The 22,791-nt window shown below is 37.7% G+C and overlaps 1 protein-coding gene across 8 annotated transcripts in view; it reads right to left on the reverse strand.

The window, feature by feature from the left end:
- Positions 1-22,791, reverse strand: part of OPHN1 (oligophrenin 1) — a 575,184-nt gene that overhangs the window by 288,588 nt on the left and 263,805 nt on the right. The window lies entirely within an intron of this gene.

Genomic DNA, 22,791 nt, shown 5'->3' on the forward strand with positions numbered 1-22,791 from the left:
AAAGTGACATTAGACTAATACCTTGAAGGTCCATTCTACTACCAAATTATACACTTCAATATGAATAGAAAACAGTAAGACAAATTATGTTAATTTTTAAAATGGAAAACCATAACATGGCTATGTTATATAGGTAGGAAAATTTTCTATATAACTTTTAAACTGATTAAAACTTTCTGAATCCAGAACCAAATGTTATACAAAAAGCATAAAAGTCTGAGTCAGAAGAATGTGGGTTCTTTTTCTGGCTCTGCTACTAGCTTACTGTGAGACATTGGAGGAGTCACTTTCCCTTCCTGGCTCTCCCTGTCTCCTTGGAAGACAAGATATGAAAAAAGCTCTTCTGTGATAATTGCATGAAACTACTATAGGCAGATAAACAGAATTTTACTATTTACTGACTTTTGTGCATATTCTGGAGGTTTCTGGTTAGGGTCCAAAATCTCTATTCTCAAAAGGCCATTATGGTAGTCACTGCTTATTGCCAACCTAACAGCCATCTTTCTTTTCCCTTAGTGTTTCTTCAGATATCAGGCAGGTAGCAATGTTCTCAGAGAAAGCAAGGCCAATGGGGAATCTTAGTTCTTCAATTATTGCCTAGAATTAGGCCTATGACTCTGTTCTTGCCAAAGAGATATAAGAGGAAATCTGAGGGTAGCTTTAGGAAGACATTGTTCTCTCTGGATAAAAGATAGAATATGTCATATGAAAAAAGCCCTTCACCTTCCTTCCTATTTAAAATGCTAATACGTGAGGGTGTGATGTGTTGAGCTGTGATAGTCATATTATGACTTTAAGGCAAAGTCAAAGACAAGTCACAGAGAAAATATCTAGAGGCCACTGATTGCAACTTGGAACTGCCTAACTTCAGAGTTCTGAAATAAGAAAAAAAACAATGATATTATACTGTTATGATGGTTAGTTTTATGTGTCAACTTGGCTAGGCCATGGTACCTAGACATTTGGTCAAACACTACTCTAGATGTTGCTGTGAAGGTAATCTTGAGATGTAAATAACATCTAAATTAGTAGACATTAAGTAAAGCAGATTATACTTTGTAATGTGGATAGATTTCATCCAATTAGTTAAAGTCCTTTCATCCAATTAGTTAAAGTCCTTAGAGAAAACAGACTGAAGTTCCCCAAGGAAGAAGCAATGACTTCAGGCTCAAGCGGAAGTATCAATTCTTTGCTTCTTCTCCAGGTTGCTTTCTGACCCTACAGATTTTAGACTTACCTGCCAACACAATCATAGGAACCTATTTTTTTGCCTTTTCTTTTCTTTGAGAGAGAGAGTGCGGGAGAGGCAGGGGTGGTGCAAAGGGAGAAAGAATTCCAGGCAGGCTGCAAGCCCAGGGTGGAGCACAATTCAGAGCTCCATCTCACATCACAGATCATATTCTGAGCCAAAACTGAGTCAGATGCTTAACTGAGCCATGCAGGTGCCCCTCACATGATCCAATTCTTAATATAAATTTATCTCTACATATATATGCATACAAATACATATACTATCACTTCTATTTCTCTGTTGTTTCTCATGAGAATCTTGACTAATACATGATCCAAAATTGGGAATGATTTTTTTCTTTAGGATTAGAAATACATATCTTTTTTCATCTTCTAACTTTTACATAAATTGCAGTTAGTTAACATACAGTGTGTAATATTAGTTTCACATGTAGGATTTAGTGAGTAATCACTTTCATACACCATCCAGTGCTCATCACAAGTGCCCTACTTAATACTCATCCATTTAACCCATCTTCCACCCACTCCCTCTATATTTAAGAGTTTGTTTCTTCATTTACCTCTCTCTCTTTTCCCATGTTCACCTATTTCTTAAATTCTACATATGAGTGAAATCACATGATATTTGTCTTTCTCTGACTTATTTCACTTATCATAATACTCTCTAGCTCCATGCATGTCATTGCAAAGGGGAAGATTTCATATATATATATATATATATATATATATATATATATATATATATATATATAACATTTTACTGTATATATACACCACACCTTCTTTATCCATTTATCAGTTGCTGGACATTTGGGCTCCCTCCAAATTTGGCTATGGTTAATAATGCTGCAATAAACATTGGGGTGCATGTATCCTTTCAGATCAGTATTGTTATATCCCTTGGGTAAATACCTACGAGTATAATTGCTGGATCCTACAGTAGTTCTATTCTTAACATTCTGAGGAACTTCCATATTGCTTTCCAGAGTGGTTGCACCAGTTTGCATTCCCACTAACAGGGCAAGAGGTTCCTCTTTTCTCTACATCTTGGCCCAAACCTGTCGTTTCTGGTGTTCTTTTTTTTTTTTTTTAAAGATTTTATTTGTTTATTCATGAGAGACACAAGAGAGAGAGGCAGAGGCACAGGCAGAAGGAGAAGCAGGCTCCATGCAGGTAGCCCGATGCAGGACTCGATCTCGGGACTCCAGGATCACGCCCTCAGCTGAAGGTGGGTGCTAAACCGCTGAGCCACCCAGGGATCCCCTGTTTCTGGTGTTCTAAATTTTAGCCATTGACAGGTATGAGAGTGGTGATTTCACACAGTAGTTCTGATTTGCATTTTCCTGATGATGAGTGATATCTAGTATTTTTCATGTGTGTTAGGTATCTATATGTCCTCTTTGGAAAAATGTCTGTTCATGTCTTCTGATCACTTTTTTACTGGATTGTTTTTTGGGGGTGTTCAGTTTTATAAATTCTTTATAGAATTTGGATAAGAACCCTTTATCAGTTATGTCATTAACAAATATCTTCTCCCATTTCAAAGACTGATTTTAATTTTGTTGATTGTTTCCTTCTCTGTGCAAAAAAATTTTATGTTGATGAAATCTCAATGTTTATTTTTGCTTTTGTTTCCCTTGTCTCTGGAGACTTATTTAGTAAGAAGTTCCTACGTCCAATGTCCAAGATGTTACTGCCTGTGTTCCTTCAAGGATTTTGATGATTTCAGGTCTCACATTTTAAATTTTTAATTCATTTTTAATTTATTTTTCTGAATGGTGTAATAAAGTGGTTGTTTCATTCTTTTGGATGTTGCTGTCCAGTGACACCATTTGCTGAAGAGACAGTCCTTTTTCCACTGAAAATTCTTTCCTTCTTCATGAAAGATAGGTTGACCATACACTTGTGAGTGTATTTCTGGGTTTTCTATTCTATTCCTTGATCTATGTGTCTATTTTTATGCCAGGACCATACTGTCTTGATCAGTACATCTTTTTTTTTTTTTTGATCACTACATCTTTGTAATATACCTTGAAGTGTAGAATTGTAATGATTCTGGCTTTGCTTCTAGTTTTCAAGATTGCTATGGTGATTCAGGTTCTCTTGTGGTTCCATACAAATTTTTGGTTTGCTCTAGCTCTGTGAAAAATGCTGCTGCTATTTTGATAGGGATAGCATACTTGGGTAGTCTAGATATTTTAACAATATTTGTTCTTCCAATCCATGAGCATAGAATATGTTTCCATTTCTTGGTATCCTCTTCAATTTCTGTCATAAGTGTTTTATACTTTTTGGAGTACAGATCTTTTTTAAAGATAGTATATTTTTAGATTTACTTATTTATTTATTGATGAGAGACACACAGAGAGAAGCAGAGACATAGACATCGGGAGAAGCAGGCTCCTCACAGGGAGCCTGATGTAGGACTCGATCCCCGGACCCAGGATTACGCCCTGAGCCTAAGGCAGATGCTCAAACGCTGAGCCACCCAGGCATCCCTGGAGTACAGATCTTTACCTCTTGGTTAAGTTAATTCCAGGGTATCCTATAGTTTTTAGTGTGATTGTAAATCGGATCAATTCCTTGATTTCTCTTTCTGCTGCTTATTTGTTTATAGAAATGAAACAGATTTCTATACATTGATTTTGTATCCTGTGACTTCATTAAATTCGTGTATCAGTTCTAGCAATAACAGAAGTGATAGTGGACATCCCTGTCTTATTCTAGACCATAGAGGAAAGCTTAGTTTTTCCCATTGAGGATATTAGTTATAGTTCCTTCTTATATGACCTTCATGATGGTTTTTTTTTTTTAAGTCTCAACATGGCAAGACTATTTTACTAATAACAGGGAAAAAGTTCTATTCTAGTCACAAATTATTTTTTAATTACAGAATTGGATTCCACACACCAGTCAATATTCAATACTGAAGTTTAAAACTGTGCATAATTTATGGTTTTTAAAAAATTAAAGTGCCATTTTTGAATACTTTATTGATAATATATCACACAGCACTTTTACAGTATACTCAAAGCCTAAATTAGGAGTTAAACATGCAAATATTTTCTTCTCCAAAATGGGGACAGAATATCTTTTAGAGTGCTTGTGACCACTAGCCTCGTAGTCGCTACTAAAGGTTTATGAGTTTGATGTTTCTCAACATGACTTTTAATAAGTTAATAAGGAATACAGCCGAAGATAGTAACTGTATGATAAATATGTTCCCTCTATCCCTACTTTGTTGAAGATTTTATCATGAATGTATACGTACTTTCTCAAACGCTTTTTCTGCATCTTATTGAGAGAATCATATGATTCCTTTTCTTTCTTTTACTAATGTGATATATCACATTGATTGACTTGTAAATATTGAACCACAATGCACCCCAAGTATAAATACCACCTGGTAAATGTACTGCTGAATTCAATTTGTTAGTATTTTGTTGAGAACTTTTGCATCTATGATCATCAGGAATATTGGCCTGTAATTTTCTTTTTTAGTAGAGTCTTTGTCTGGTTTGGAGTCAAGGTAATGCTGGCCTCATAGAATCAGTTTGGAAACTTTCCTTCCATTTCTATTTTTCAGAATACTGAAAGATGAGTAAGTATAGATTCTTCTTTAAATGTTTGGTAGAATCCCTTGGGAAGCCATCTGGCCCTGGACTTTTATTTGTTGCAAGATTTTTTATTACTAATTTAATTTATTACCTGGTTATTGGTTTATTCAAGTTTTCCATTTCTTTCTGTTGCAGTTTTGGTAGTTTATATTTTTCTGGAAATTTATCCATTCCATCCAGGTTGGACAATTTGTTGGCATATAATTTTTCATAATATTCTCTTATAATTGTTTGTATTTCTGTGCTGTTAGCTGTGATCTCTCCTCTGCCATTCATTATTTTATTTATTTGGGTCCTTTCTCTTTTCTTTTCAATAATAAGTCTGGCTAGGGTTTTGTCAATTTTATTAATTTTTCCAGGGAACTAGTTTCTTGTTTCATTGATTTGTTATACTGTTCTTTTCTTTCTATATCATGTATATAGTCTCTAATCTTCCTTATTTCCCTTCTACTGGCTTTATGCTTCATTTATGGTTCTTTTTCTAGCTCTTTCTGTGTAAGGTTAGGTTGTTTATTGGAGATTTTTCTTAAGGTAGTCCCGTATTGCTACATATTTCCCTCTTATAACCAGTTTTACAGTATCCCACAGGTTTGGGATTATGTTGTTTTCATTTTCATTTGTTGAAATATATTTTTAAATTTTTCATTTAATTTTCTTTTTGACCAATTCCTTGTTTAATAGCATATTATTTAATGTCCATGTATTTGTGGTCTTTCCAAATTATTTTCATGGTTGACTCCAAGTTTCATCCTGCTGTGGTCAGAAAATATGCATGTTATGATTTCAATCATTTTACACTTGTTGAGGCCTCATTTGTGACCTAGTATGTTATCTATTCTGGAGAATGTTCCAAAAGCACTTGAAAAGAAAGTGTATTCTGATGCTTTAGCATGAAATGTTTTGAATATATGTGTTAAGTCCATCCAGTTCAGTGTATTATTCAAAGCCATTGTATCTTTGTTGATATTCTGCTTAGATGGTCTATTCATTGATGTATGTGTGGTGTTAAAGTCTCCTGCTAGTATTGCATTGAGTTACTTTATGTTTGTTATTGTTTTATATATTTGGGTGCTTTCATGCTGGGGCCACAAATAGTTTAAATTGTTAGATAACCTTATTGAGTAGACAGAGCCCTTCATTATGATAGAGTGCCCTTCTTCATCCCTTGTTATAGTCTTTGAATTAAAATCTAGTTTGTCTGATATCAGTACTTCTACTCTGGCTTTCTTTTGGCATCCATTTGCATGCCAAGTGTTTCTCTATCCCCTCACTTTTAATGTATAGGTGTCTAAAATTAGTATTTTTGGGGCAGCATGTAGATGGGTCTTGCTTTTTTTTTTATCCATTCTGACACCCTATGTCTTTTGATTGGAGCATTTAGTCCCCTTATATTCAAAGTAATTATTTATAGATATGAATTTGGTGTCATTTTATTGCTACTTTTGTTGTTTCTGGAGGTTTTCTCTGTTCCTTTCTAGTCATTTTATCAAAGACTTCCCTTTAATATTCCTTGCAAGGCTGGGTTAGTGGATATGAACTCCTTTAGTTTTTGTTTGTCTGGGAAACACTTTATCTCTCCTTTTATTCTATATGATAACCTTCCTGGATAGAATATGCTTGGCAGTGTATTTTTCACATTCAGCACCTTGAATACATCATGCCTCTGCCTTCTGGCTTGCCAAGTTTCTGTGACAAGATCTGTGGCTAATCTTATTTGTCTTCTTTTGTAACTTAGGGATTTTTGTCTTCTCTGCTTTTAGGGATTTTTCTTTATCTCTATATTTTGCGAATTTAACTATGATTTGTTTTGGTGGCCTGTTTTGTCAATTTTGATGGGAGTTCTCTGTGCTTCCTAGATTTGGATGTCTGTTTCCTTTCCTAGATTGGGAAAGTTTTCAGCTATGATTTCCTTTAATAAACCTCCTGCCCCTTTTTTTCTCTTCTTCTTCTGGGACTCCTATGATATGAATGTTACTTATCTTTCATTGAGTCATTGATTTCCCTAAATCTTTCATGATCCCTCTTTTAAACAGCTTTGTTATTTTTCCATAATTCCATTTTCTATACCACTTCATCATTCCTCTGCTTCTTCCATCCTTGTGGTCACATTACATTCAGTTTAAAATCTTGTTTTTACATTTTTTATTTTGGCCTGACTGGTTTTAAGCACTTTTTATCTCTGCAGTAAGGGAATCCCTGGTGTCTTCTATGATTTTCTCAAACCAAGCTAGTTATTTTTATAACTGTTTCTTTAAATTCTGAATCAGACATACTACTTATATCTGTTTCAATTAGATTTCTTGGCTGTGACCTTTACTTTTTCTTGCTTTTGGGATGAATTCATTCATCTTTGCATTTTGTCAGGTTTCTTCTCTGTGTTAGGAAAGCCTGTTATGTTTCCTGCTCCTGAGAGTAATGGCTTTATGATCAAGAGTTTGTACACTGTCCAGGGCCTGGTGTTTCAGGAAGTGTCTCTGGAGTATGCTGCATGCAGTCTGTTGCTGTCTTATGGATGCTCTATCCCTCAGAAAGTCTTCTACAGAGGTTCTCCTTGCTTGCAGTAGGGAGTGTTTGGACCTTTGCCAGAGTGTGGCAAGTTTTAAGTAAGTGTGCTCTGGTCTACTTGTTAGAAAAGACCTGGTGGTATTTCCACTAGAACTGGAGCTTTGCACAACTCTATCATCAGTAGACATGATGGGTTCAGGGGTTTGCACTGGTCTTCTGGGAAATGGGCCCCTTGTGCTGGTTCTTAGGCACACTTGCCCAAGAAAAGCAGTGCCAGCAGAGTGCAGGGAAGTGGGAGTTGTTTTAAGTAGGTTAGGCAGCCAGTATTAGCACTGTGCCAGTATTAGCACTATGCTGTTTACTGACATTAGTTTATGCTGAGGGGCAGGAGAGGGACATGGCACCAGCAAGCATCTTTGTCTCAGCAGAGGGGAATCTGGCTCACTGCTATCAGGGAAGCCCTCCCAGAAGAGCAAATCCTTTCCCTTTATGCATTGTAGGTATTTTTCAGATAGTTGCTTTTATACTGTCTGTGTTTGGGTTGTTTGCCTACCTGAAATAGCACAATGCACTTTAGGCTGTAGAAAAGCCAGGCCAGCTGAGTTTTATAATTCCAAACATTAGGGACCTGGTGTGTTGGGGACCTACAGTGGTCTTCTGGGGGAGGGTCTTGTTGCACCGGGATAGATGCAGGTTTGATCCAGAAGGGCAATCACACCAGAGCACAGGAGAAATAGTTTTGGAACAAAGTGTACTCTACAGAGCCAGTGTCCTGGTGAGCTGCCCTCAGCAGATGTCTCTGTGCCTATGCTGAGGGGCAGGGTGCTTACCATGACACCTCTCTCAGATGTACTCCAGTAAGGGGGAACTGTCTCTCCCAATGCAACTCAGGTGGTCCATAGACTGTGCCCTTTGACCCCAGGTTACCTGCCTGCCTTCTCTACAGGAGCACTGAAATGCCTTCAAGGCTCTATATCATCCATGCCACGAACCTCAAAAACTCCAGTTTTTGAGGACTGATGGTTGCAAAAACTCATGAAAATCTATCCCTCTTGTTTTCCAAGTTAATGGTTTTGGGGAAGTGTTTTCAATGCATGATCCTCTGTTCACTCCTCTCTCTCCCTTGCCTCTCCCCATAATCAGGGATCCCTCTTGAGACCAGTTTCTCCCCCAAACCATGTCTCTACACCTCCTACCTTCACATCTCCTACCTCCTCTCTCTGTCTACTTGTGCAGTTTTCTTTGTCAGTCCTCAGATTGATTTCTGGGGTATTCGCAATGGTTTGATATTTATCTACCTATGTTCAAGGGATGAGGCAAGCCTAGGGCCCACATACTGCTTCAACATTTAGCTTCCCCAGCAATGATTTTTTTTTTTTTTTTGCTTCAGGTTAACAAGAAGCCCAACTGACTCAGTCACGTTATTACTGGCTACTTATTTTTCCTCCTGAACATCTAACTAAAGAAAATAATCATCAAGGCCCTTGGAATCTAAAGTATCAACAAACCAATTTGTTAATGCAAATGAGTAGTTAACAATTTGCAACTACCTGTGTTACAGGGCACTGAATTTTAAGCTTTTCTCGTTAATAGGTAGAGCCAAACAGCAAGAACAAAACTGTACCCAGACTATACAAGATGAACAGAATTACTTTGGGATTGGAGATACCAGACAGACCAGAGTATAATCTTGGCTCTACTATTTTATACCTATATGTTATTGGACAAGTCCTTGCCCTCTCTGTTCCTTGGATTCTTCATCTGTAAAATAGGAATGATATTGTTTTCACAGGGTATTGTGAAAACTAAATGCCAATATAGACTGCAATAAAAATAAGTACTGAGCAAATGTTAGTTCCCCTCCCTTCCCCTACACACAAAATATTTTTTATATTAAAGTATAGTTGAAACATAATGTTACATTAACTTCAGGTATATAACTCGAGGACTCAAGGAATCTCATACTTTATGCTATGCTCACTACAAGTGCAGTTAGCATCTGTTATCATACAACACTATTATAATGCCATTGAAATATATTTCCTATGCTGTACATTTCATCCATATGTCAGCATTCTATAACTGGAAGCCAATACCTTGCATTCCCTACCAGCCATTTTGCCCTTCAGGCTACAATCTCACATCTAGCAACCACAGTTTGTTCTCTATATTAATGGGTATATTTCTAATTTCTTTGCTTATATTATGTTTTAAATTCCAAATATAAGTGAAATCATATGGTATTTGCTTTCTCTGACTAATTTCACTTACCACAATATACTCTAGGCCCACTGATGTTGTCACCAATGGCAAAAGCTCATTCTTTTTAGGGCTGAGAAATATTTCACTGTGTGTGTGTGTGTGTGTGTGTGCATCACATCTTTATCCATTCATCTATTGATAACACCACTAACTTATGGTAGCTAATGCAAATTATGCTATAATAAACACTAGAATGTATATATCTTTTTGAATCAGTGTTTTTGTTTTCTTTGGGTAAATACCCAGTAGTGAAATAACTGCATCATATGGTATTTCTATGTTTAATTTTTTGAGAAATCTCCATACTATTTTCCACATTAGCTTCACCAGTTTGCTTTCCCACCAGCAGTGTGTGAGGGTTCATTTTTCTACCTATTCTCACCAGCACATGTGGCTTCTGTACTTTTTATTTTAGTCATACTGACTGAAAGGTGATATCTTGTGGCACATTTGATTCGCAGTTCCTTGATGAGTGATGGGGAGCATCATTTCACATGTCTGTTGGCTATCTGTTTGTTTTCTCTGGAGAAATGTCTGTTTAAGTCTTCTGGCCATTTTTAATTGAATTATTTGTTTAGGGGATGTTGAGTTCATATAAATTATTTATATAATTTGGATACTAACCTTTTGTCAGACAAGGAATTTGGAAATATGTTCTCCAAATCAGTAGGATGCCCATTAGTTTTGTCGACTGTTTCCTTTGGTGTGAAGAAGTTTTCTATTTTAATGAAGTCCCAATAGTTTGCTTTTATTTCCTTCATCTAAAGATACCTATCGAGAAAAATGTTGCTACAGGTGATTTCAGACACATTATTGCTGTGTGCTCCTCTAGGCTTTTTATGGTTTCAGGTCTCATATTTAGGTCTTTAATCCATTTTGAATATATTCTTCTGTATGGTGTAAGAAAGTGGTCCAGTTTCATTCTTTTGCATGTGGCTCACCAGTTTTCCCAACACTGCTTGTTCAAAAGACTGTCATTTATCCATTACATTTTCTTCCTGCTCTGTCAAAGATTAATTGAACATATAATTATACCTTAATTTCTGGGTTTTCTATTCTGTTCCATGGATCTATGTGTCTATATTTGTGACAGAACCACACTGTTTGGATTACTACAGCTTTGTAATACAACTTGAAGTCTGTAATTGTGATACCTACAGTTTTGTTTTTCATTTTAAAGGTTGCTTCAGGTATTTGGAGTATTTTGTGATTCCATAAAATTTTAAGATTTCTTGCTCTAGTTCTGTTAAAAAATGCTGTTCATATTTTAACAGGGATTTCATTAAATGTATACACTCCTTTGGATAGTATACACATTTTAACAATATTTATTCTTCTAATCCATGAATATTGAATGTTTTCCCATTTGTTTGTGTTGTCTTCAATTTCTCTCATCAATGCTTCATAGCTTTCAGAGTACAGGACTTTTAACTCTTTGATTAGGCTTATTCCTAGGTATCTTATTGTTTTTGGTGCAATTGTAAATGAGATTGATTTCTTCTCTTTCTGATGTTTCATCATTAACGTACAAAAATGCAACAGATTTCTGTATATTGATTTTGTATCCTCCAAGTTTACTGAGTTCATTTATCAGTTCTAGTAGTTTTCTGCTGGAGTCTTTCCTTTTTTTAAGATTTTATTTATTTATTCATGAGAGACACACACAGAGAGAGAAAGAGGCAGAGACACAGGCAGAGGGAGAAGCAGGCTCCATGCAGGGAGTCCGACGTGGGACTGATCCTGGGTCTCCAGGATCACACCCTGGGCCAAAGGTGGTGCTAAACCGCTGAACCACCCAGGCTGCCCTCTGCTGGAGTCTTTCAAATTTTCTACATATAATATCATGTCATCTGCAAATAGGAAAGTTTGACATCTTACTTACCCATTTGGATGCCTTTTATCTCTTTTTCCTCTCTGTTTGGTGCGTGTAGGACATCCAGTGCTTTATTGAATAAAAATGATGAGAATGGACATCCTTGTCTTGTTCGTAATCTTAGGGAAAAGCTGTCCATTTTTCCCCACTGAATATGATGTTAGTTGTGGATTTTTCCTATATAGTCTTTATTTTTTTGATTTATAAAGGATTTATTTATTCATGAGAGACACACAGAGGAGAGAGAGAGAGAGAGAGAGAGAGAGAGAGAGACAGGCAGAGGGAGGAGCAGGCTCCATGCAGGGAGCCTGGTGGGACTTGATCCCAGGTCTCCAGGATCACACCGTAGACTGAAGGCAGCGCTAAACCACTGATCCACTGGGACTGCCCCTTATATAGTGTTTATTATGTTGAGGTAGATTGAGGGCTTTTTTCATGAATGGACATTATACTTTGTCAAATGCTTTTTCTGCATCTATTGAGATGATCATATGGATTTTATGCTTTCTTTCATTAATGTGATATATCACATTGATTGATTTGCAAATATTGGACCACTCTTGCAATCCAGGAATAAATCCTACTTGATCATGGTGAATAATTATTTAATGTCTTGTTGGATTCAGATTGCTAGTATTTTGTTGAGGATTTTTGTATCTATATTCATCAGAGATATTGACTGATAGTTCTTTTCTTTTTGTAGTATCTTCATCTGATTTTTGTATCAGGGTTATACTTACATCATAGAATGAATTTGAAAGTTTTCCATATTCTAATATGTTTTGGAATACTTTGAGTAGAATTGGTATTAACTCTTCTTCAAATGTTTTATAGAATTCACCTATGAAGCCCCATTTGATCCTGGACTTTTGTTTCTTGGGAGGTTTGTGATCACTGATTCAATCTTCTTGCTGCTTATAAGTTTATTCAAATTTTCTATTTCTTCCTGCATCAGTTTTGGTAGGTTACATGTTTCCAGAAGTATATCCATTTATTCCAGATTGTCTAATTTGTTAGCATATGGTTTTCCATATTATCTTACTATTATTTGTTACAATTGTGTTGGTTGTCATTTCTCTTCTTTCATTTGTAATTTCACTTATTTGGTCCTATATTTTTCTGATGAGCCTCTTTAGAGGTTTATCAATTCTGTGGATAATTTCAAGGAACCAGATCCTGGTTTCCTTGATCAGTTACATATGTATACACAAACGCGCATGTGCGCGCGCACACACACACACACACAACTTTTTTTAGTTTAGCTTTTAGTTCCTATATCATTTATTTCTGATTTAATCTTTACTATTTGCTTCCTTCTGCTGGTTTACATTTTGTTTGTTTTTCCTTTTCTAGTTCCTTTAGGCTTAAAGTTAGGTTGTTTATTAGAGGTTTCCTGTTTCTTAACATAGGCCCGAATTGTTATAAACTCCCCTTAGAACCATTTTACATACATCCCAAAAGTTTTGGACCACTGTGTTTCATTTTCATTTGCTGCCATTTACTTTTTTATTTCTCCTTTAATTTCTTGAATCTGAATACTACAATCTAATTCAAAGGTTATGTGTTCTTGATTTTCCTCATTTCTTATTGTTTCCAGAGATGAGTTTGAAGCCAGCTACTATCAGAGATAGAGTTATAAGCTCACTGAAGTCCCACTCATTTGAACACAGCCCCACTTGTAATTACAAACATACTTTTAAATAGTTGATGTGGAAAGGTCACTAAGGTGGAGATGGGAAGATAACACTTTCATTTTTTATTACAGATTGAAGAAAAATTCTTTTGGTGCCACTCTGTTCTATGCTACAATTTCCTTCAACTCTAGTGAAGGATGGCAAGGGAGATAAATAACAGATGTGATCTCCTTCTAAGGACAATCATTTCAATATCATGGACAACTGGGATGATACTCCCCTTTAACTCTCTCCTCTTCAAGCTAAATGCAGACATTTTTCTATTTGGGGGGAACAGATCACCTCACAAAAAGATTTTAGCAATAACATTAACATATTAGCCTGCATAAAATACATTCCTAAATTTATTGAGGAAAGGGGACTACTGTATGGCATGTACTTTACATATGTGTTCTTATTAGGTATTAAGTAGAGGAGGGAGCTGGTGGTGTGGAGAAGGGAAAAAAATAGACTTTCACACCAGGTATCCCACACAGGGAAGATGAATCCCCATAAAATTTGTCCTTGAAAGTGAGACGGGCTGAATTTCATAAGTTCCTACAAATTTAAAGCTGGGAAATTTAAAAAAATCAGTAGGCTCAGCTCTGGTAGAGTTTTGAGGGCTTTAGGAAGCTGAGAACCTGCTCTTAAAAGAAAAGAATCAAAAACAGTGCGTTCATATGTGGCAAAGAACCAGCAATTTGAAAACCGGTAAGAGTGAAAGTGACTTACTCATTTTAGAGCATAGCCTGAAGAGGCAGAGATCACAGGGAAACCAGTGCAAAAACAAAAGAGTTATCAGTGCGATGTCACTCCCTTGCCCCTCAGCATAAACACAGGGCCATTAGTGGGGACCAGCATGGAACCCATATTTAGTCTCTAAATTCCTTACACCAAGTCCCATCCCACCACTACTTCAGCAAGATCTGCCCTTCTCAGTCCACTTGCCCCAGTCCTGACACTTCAGGACCTCACCCTCACACCGGCACAAGCCCCAACAACACCCCATCAACAACCCATCTATAGACCTGAGTGTTTTGGGGGACCTCAGTTCCAAGGCTGGCTGAAATGGAAGATCTCATTTCCCAAGCCGACCAGCTCCATGTTATTAAAATGACAGCCACCCCTGCTGGGGACGAAACACTGCCCACAAGAGACAAAGACAGGCTCAGAATATGACTGGACAGAAGGGAAAAAGAGTTAGACTAGCATTTAAGAGCAGAGCACACTCAAAAAACACATGAGACACTCTATGAAACACAATGCCCTGGGGGAAAAGGGACACTGCACTGCAGGGCACTTATTCTTCAAAAGGCGATGACCATGAAGAGCAGGAGACATAGCATTTCTGAACACACAGAAACACACAGAAAAAGTTAGGCCAAAAAAGGATATAGAGACATATACCCAAATGAAAGAACAGCACCAAACCATAGGAAAAGACCCAAGAAAAAGGGATATAATTAATATCCCTGATCAAAACTATAAACGAATGATCATAAAGACACTAGCTGGACTTGAGAAAAGAGTGGAGGATATCAGTGAGACCCTTAACACAGAGATAGGAATGAACCCATTAGAGATAAAGAACACAATAAATGAAATTAAGAATACAACTGATGGAATAAATAGGTTTGATGAAACAGAGTAACAAATTAATGATGTAGAAGACAAAGTAATGGAAAGTACTCAAGAAGAACAAATGAGTGAAAAAAAAAAAAAGAATTCTGCGAAACCAGAATACACTTAAGGAAATCAGAGACTCCATCAAAGGAAATAACACTAGCATTATAGGGACCCCCAAAGGAGAAGACAAGAAAAAGGGGACAAGACATTTATTTGAGAAAATAATAGCTGAAACTTTTCCTGTTCTTGAGAAGGAAACAGATATTCAAATCCAGGAGGCATAGAGATCCCCCAGTAAAATCAACCAAAGGAGGAGCACACTAAGACAAACAATATTCAAAATGGAAAAGTACCAATAACAATTTTTTTAAATAAAGAAGAGGATAAAAAAGGAAAACCCATTAGGCAATCAGCAGATTTTTCAGCAGAAACTTTGCAAGCCAGAACTGAGTGGCATGATATATATATTCTCAAAGCGCACATTGAGAACATGAGTGCTGTAAGGGAAAAATCTACATCCAAGAATCCTCTATTCTCTATCCTCTATCCACTAAAGGTACCATTCAAAATAGGAGAGATGGAGGCTTTCTAACACAAAAACTAAAGAAGTTCATTATCACTAAACCATCCTGAAAAGAAATGTAAAAGGGAATCTTTGAGAGGAAAGGAAAGACCATAAGTGACAGTGTGAAAAGAAGTAATCACAGGGACAATAAAAATGAAGTTTATTAGCCAAAATAACAATCAAGGCATTTGCAAAATAAAAGGATGCAAAGTCTGATGACATACAACTAAAAGATGGTGGGAGGAGGAAGAAAAGTAAAGAAGTGTTGAATTTAAGCAACCATCAACAATATAGACTGATATATGCAAAAGATGGTATGTGTAAACCTAATGGTAATTTCAAATAAAAACCACCTATAGATATTCAAAGAATAAAGAGAAAGGATCCCAGGTTTACCACTAAACAAAGCCAGAAAACTGTTAAAGAGAAAAAGGTAAGAAAGGACCAGAGGAAAACTACAAAAATAACCTCATAACAAAGACCAAAAATGGCAATAAATACATATTTATCAAGGATTACGTTGAACGTAAATGGACTAAATGCTACAATCAAAAGACATACTGTGACACATTATTAAAAAGGGCCCATCAGTACATTGCCTATAAGAGACTCATTTCAAACCTAAAGACACTTGCAGATTAAAATTGAGGTGATGGAGAAATATTTATCATGCAGGTGGCTATTAGAAGAAAGCCAGAGTAGCAATACTTACATCATACAAAATAGACTTTACAACAAAGTCTATAACTAGAGACAAAGAAGAACACTATATAATAAAGGGACAATCCAACAACAAGATATAAAAATTATAAATATTTATTTACTAAACATGGGAGCACTGAAATGCATAAAATAAACAATAACAAACATAAAGAAAAAAATCAATAGTAATAAAATGATAAAATAACAGTACAGGACTTTAAAACAACACACACATCAATGAACAAATTAGCTAAAAAGAATATCAACAAGGAAAGGGTGGCTTTGAACACTACACTGGAACAGATATTAACAAATACATTCAGAACATTCATCGTAAAATAGCACAATATGCATTTTTCTCAAAGTGCACATTGAGAACATCCTTAGACTAGATCACATATTAGGCCAAAAAACATGGCTCAGCAAATTCAAAAAGATAAAAAGTCTTACCATATATCCTTTCTGACCACAAAGCTATGAAACATGGAATCAGCTACAAGAGAATAGATGGAAAGAATACAAATATGTGGAGGTCAAATAATATGCTACTAAACAATGAATGGGTAATCAAGAAAGCAAAGAAGAAATCAAAACTACACGGAAACAAATGACAATGAAAATATAGGGGCCCAAAATATTTATAATACAGCAAAACCATTTCTAAAAGGAAAATTTATAGCATTACAGACCTACCTAAAGAAGCAGGAGAAACTCAAATAATCTAATCTTATATGTAATGGTCCTAGAAAAAGAACGAAAAACAAAACCTGAAGCCAGCAGAAAGAAGGAAATAATAAAGATATACAAACTAAAAAAGCAATAGAAAAGATTAATAAAACCAAGACCTGGATCCATGAAAGATCAACAGAATTTAAAATCTCTAACCAATTTTATTTAAGAAAAGGATTCAAATAAACAAAAGCACAAATGCCAGAAGAAAAAAAATAAGCAAAACCACAGAAATGCAAATAACTATAAGACAATATGATGAAAAATTATATGCAAATTGTACAACTTGAAAGAAATGGATAAATTAAAATAATAGAAACATACAAACATTCAAAACTGAAAAAGGAAGAGATACAAAACTTGAACAAACCAATAACCTGCAAAGAAATAGAATCAGTAATCGAAAAACTCCCCCAAATCAAAAGTCACAGGCTAGATGACTTCACAGGTAAATTCTACCAAACATTTAATTCATATGTATCCTGTCAAACTATTCCAAACAATAGAAAAGGATGGAAAACTTACAAATTCATTATTTGAGGCCAAGATTACCCTCAAAAACAGATAAAAATTTACCATTCAAATTGTCCTCCAAATAAAGCAGGGGTAGCCATTCTTATATCAGATAAATTAAAGTTTATCCCAAAGACTGTAATAAGAGATGAAGAAGGACACTATATCATACTTAAAGGATCCATCCAACAAGAGGACCTAACAATCATCACTATTTATGCCCCGAATGTGGGAGTTGCCAAGTATATCAATCAATTAATAACTAAAGTTCAGACACACTTAGATAATAATACACTTATACTTGGTGACTTGAATGTAGCACTTTCTACAATTGACAAATCTTCTAAGCACAATCTCCAAAGAAACAAGAGCTTTAAATGATACACTGAAACAGATGGACTTCACAGATATCCACAGAACTTTACATCCAAACACAACTAAATACACATTCTTCTCAGGTGCACATGGAACTTTCTCCAGAATGGACCACATACTGGGTCACAAATCAGGTCTCAACCAATAACGAAAAGACTGGAATCATCCCCTGCATATTTTCAGACCATAATGGTTTGAAAATAGAACTAAATCACAAGAAGACATTTGGAAGGATTTCAAACACGTGGAGGTTAAGGACCATCCTGCTAAAAGATGAAAGGGTCAACCAGGAAATTAGGGAAGAATTAAAAGGATTCATAGAAACTAATGAGAATGAAGATAAAACCGTTCAAAATCAATGGGATTCAGCAAAAACAGTCCTGAGGGGGAAAAACATCACACTACAAGCATCCATCCAAAAACTGGAAAGAGGAGGGAGGGGCAAGATGGCGGAGGAGTAGGGTCTCCAAGTCACCTGTCCTCAACAAATTACCTAAAAAACCATCCAATCATCCTGAAAATCTACGAATTCGGCCTGAGATTTAAAGAGAGACCAGCTGGAACGCTACAGTGAGAAGAGTTCGTGCTTCTATCAAGGTAGGAAGACGGGGAAAAAGAAATAAAGAAACAAAAGGCCTCCAAGGGGGAGGGGCCCCGCGAGGAGCCGGGATGAGGCCGGGGCGAGTGTCCCCAGGACAGGAGAGCCCCGTCCCGGAGGAGCAGGAGCTGCACCAACCTTCCCGGGCGGAAAGGCCTCCCGGGGAATTGGAGCAGGATCCCCAGAAAGGCGGGGATGCCCTCGGGCTCCCTGGGACAGTAACAGAGGAACTGCGCCCCGGGAGAGTGCGCCGAGCTCCCTAAGGGCTGCAGCGGGCACGGCAGGACCCGGAGCAGCTCGGAGGGGCTCGGGCGGCGGCTCCGGGAACAGCTCAGCGGCGGCGGCTCGGGCAGAGGAAGAAGCTCCGCGGAGGGGGCTGCGCGGCTCCGGGAACAGCTAGGAGGGGCTCGGGCGGCGGCTCCGCGGAGGGGGCTGCGGGGCGGGAGCGCGAATCCAACAGCGCAGGCCCCAGAGCACAGGGCGCCGGGACACAGCCCAGGATCCGGCCTCCCCCAGGGACAGGCAGAGGCCGGGAAGGCCCAGGACAGCAAGGACGCTCCTGCCTGGAACTGAGCAGATCAGCGGCCCCGCCCCGGAGCCTCCAGGCCCTGCAGACGGAGAGCCCCGGAGCTACTGCGGGAGCTGACTCCAGGGTCCCAGAGCTGCCCCCGCCACTGTGGCTTCCTCCCGGGGCCTCACGGGGTGAACAACCCCCACTGAGCCCTGCACCAGGCAGGGGCAGAGCAGCTCCCCCAAGTGCTAACACCTGAGAATCAGCACAGCAGGCCCCTCCCCCAGAAGACCAGCGACACGGACCAGTTGCAAGGGAAGTCAAGGGACTTAAAGTATACAGAATCGGAAGATATTCCCCGTGTTTTTTTTGTTTTTGTTTTTGTTTTTGTTTTATTTTGTTTTTGTTTTGTTTTGTTTTGTGCTTTTTTTTCTCTCTTTCTTCTTGATTTCTGATTGCTTCCCCCACCCCCCCTTTTTTTTCTTTTTTCTCCTTTCTTAATTTTTCTTTCTTTTTCTTCTCTTTTTCCCCTTTTTTTTCTTCTCTTTTTTCTTTTTCTCTTTTCTTTCCTTCTCTCTCTTTTCCTCCTTTTCCCAATACAACTTGTTTTTGGCCACTCTGCACTGAGCAAAATGACTAGAAGGAAAACCTCACCTCAAAAAAAAGAATCAGAAACAGCCCACTCTCCCACAGAGTTACAAAATATGGATTACAGTTCAATGTCAGAAAGCCAATTCAGAAGCACTATTTTACAGCTACTGGTGGCTCTAGAAAAAACCATAAAGGACTCAAGAGACTTCATGACTGCAGAATTTAGATCCAATCAGGCAGAAATTAAAAATCAATTAAATGAGATGCAATCCAAGATAGAAGTCCTAACGACGAGGGTTAACGAGGTGGAAGAACGAGTGAGTGACATAGAAGACAAGTTGATGGCAAAGAGGGAAACTGAGGAAAAAAGAGACAAGCAATTAAGAGACCATGAGGATAGATTAAGGGAAATAAATGACAGCCTGAGGAAGAAAAACCTACGTTTAATTGGGGTTCCCGAGGGCGCCGAAAGGGCCAGAGGGCCAGAATATGTATTTGAACAAATCCTAGCTGAAAACTTTCCAAATCTGGGAAGGGAAACAGGCATTCAGATCCAGGAAATAGAGAGATCCCCCCCTAAAATCAACAAAAACCGTTCAACACCTCGACATTTAATAGTGAAGCTTGCAAATTCCAAAGATAAGGAGAAGATCCTTAAAGCAGCAAGAGAAAAAAAGTCCCTGACTTTTATGGGGAGGAATATTAGGGTAACAGCAGACCTCTCCACAGAGACCTGGCAGGCCAGAAAGGGCTGGCAGGATATATTCAGGGTCCTAAATGAAAAGAACATGCAACCAAGAATACTTTATCCAGCAAGGCTTTCATTCAAAATGGAAGGAGAGATAAAGAGCTTCCAAGACAGGCAGCAACTGAAAGAATATGTAACCTCCAAACCAGCTCTGCAAGAAATTTTAAGGGGGACTCTTAAAATTCCCCTTTAAGAAGAAGTTCAGTGGAACAATCCACAAAAACAAGGACTGAATAGATATGTTGACACTAAACTCATATTTATCAATAGTAACTCTGAACGTGAACGGGCTTAATGACCCCATCAAAAGGCACAGGGTTTCAGACTGGATAAAAAAGCAGAACCCATCTATTTGCTGTCTACAAGAGACTCATTTTAGACAGAAGGACACCTACAACCTGAAAATAAAAGGTTGGAGAACCATTTACCATTCAAATGGTCCTCAAAAGAAAGCAGGGGTTGCCATCCTTATATCAGATAAATTAAAATTTACCCCGAAGACTATAGTGAGAGATGAAGAGGGACACTATCTCATACTCAAAGGATCTATCCAACAAGAGGACTTAACAATCCTCAATATATATGCCCCGAATGTGGGAGCTGCCAAATATTTAAACCAATTAATAACCAAACTGAAGAAATACTTTGATAATAATACACTTATACTTCTTGCAAGATACATCCACAAAGGCAAAAGAAACAAAAGCAAAAATGAACTACTGGGACTTCATCAAGATAAGAAGCTTTTGCACAGCAAAGGATACAGTCAACAAAACTAAAAGACAACCTACAGAATGGGAGAAGATATTTGCAAATGACGTATCAGATAAAGGGCTAGTTTCCAAAATCTATAAAGAACTTATGAAACTCAACACCAAAGAAACAAACAATCCAATCATAAAATGGGCAAAAGACATGAAGAGAAATCTCACAGAGGAAGACATGGACATGGCCAACAAGCACATGAGAAAATGCTCTGCATCACTTGCCATCAGGGAAATACAAATCAAAACCACAATGAGATACCACCTCACACCAGTGAGAATGGGGAAAATTAACAAGGCAGGAAACAACAAATGTTGGAGAGGATGCGGAGAAAAGGGAACCCTCTTACACTGTTGGTGGGAATGTGAACTGGTGCAGCCACTCTGCAAAACTGTGTGGAGGTTCCTCAAAGAGTTAAAAATAGACCTGCCCTACGACCCAGCAATTGCACTGTTGGGGATTTACCCCAAAGATTCAGATGCAATGAAACGTCGGGACACCTGCACCCCGATGTTTCTAGCAGCAATGGCCACAATAGCCAAACTGTGGAAGGAGCCTCGGTGTCCATCGACAGATGAATGGATAAAGAAGATGTGGTTTATGTATACAATGGAATATTACTCAGCAATTAGAAACGACAAATACCCACCATTTGCTTCAACGTGGATGGAACTGGAGGGTATTATGCTGACTGAAATAAGTCAATCTGAGAAGGACAAACAGTGTACGTTCTCATTCATTTGGGGAATATGAATAATAATGAAAGGGAATATAAAGGAAGGGAAAAGAAATGTTGGGAAATATCAGGAAGGGAGACAGAACATAAAGACTCCTAACGCGGGGAAATGAACTAGGGGTGGTGGAAGGGGAGGAGGGCAGGTGTTGGAGGGGAATGGGTGATGGGCACTGAGGTGGACACTTGACGGGATGAGCACTGGGTGTTTTTCTGAATGTTGGTAAATTGAACACCAATAAAAGTTAATTAAAAAAAAAAAAACCTGGAAAGAACTCAAATACAAAAGCTAACCTTGTCCCTAAAGGAGCTGGAGAAAAAAAAACAGTAAATAGATCCTACACCCAGCAAAAGAAGATAATTAATAAATATTCGAGCAGAACTGAAAGAAATAGAGACCAGAAGAACTGTGGAACAGATGAAGAAAACTAGGAGTTGGTTCTTTGAAAGAATTAATAAGATACATAAACGATTAGCCAGCCTTATTTTAAAGAGGAGAGAAAAGACTCAAATTAATAAAATCATGAATGAGAAAGAAGAGATCACCACAAATACCAAGGAAATACAAGTGATCTTAAAAACTTAATATGAGCAACTGTACTCCAATAAATTAGACAATCTAGAGGAAATGGATGCATATCTGGAAAACCACAAACTACCAAAACTGGAACAGGAAGAAACAGAAAACCTGAACAGGACAATAACCAGGGGGAAATTGAAGCAGTCATCCAAAACCTCCCAAGACACAAAAGTCCAGGGCCAGATTGCTCCCAGGGATTCTATCAAATGTTAAAAGAAGAAACCATACCTATTCTACTAAAGCTGTTCGAAACGATAGAAACAGATGGAGTACTCCCAAACTCGTTTTACGAGGCCAGCATCAACGTAATTCCAAAACCAGACAAAGACCCCACCAAAAAGGAGAATTATAGACCAATATCCCTAATGAACACAGATGCAAAAAATTCTCAACAACATACTAGCCAATAGGATCCAACAATACATTAAGAAGATTATTCACCATGACCAAAGGGATTTATCCCTGGGTTTCAAGTCTGGTTCAACACTCGTAAAGCAATCAATGTGACGGATCATATCAGCAAGATAAAAAACAAGAACCCTATGATCCTCTCAATAGATGCAGAGAATGCATT

Source organism: Vulpes vulpes, chromosome X (assembly GCF_048418805.1).
Source record: "Vulpes vulpes isolate BD-2025 chromosome X, VulVul3, whole genome shotgun sequence".
Taxonomy (NCBI): Eukaryota; Metazoa; Chordata; class Mammalia; order Carnivora; family Canidae; genus Vulpes; species Vulpes vulpes.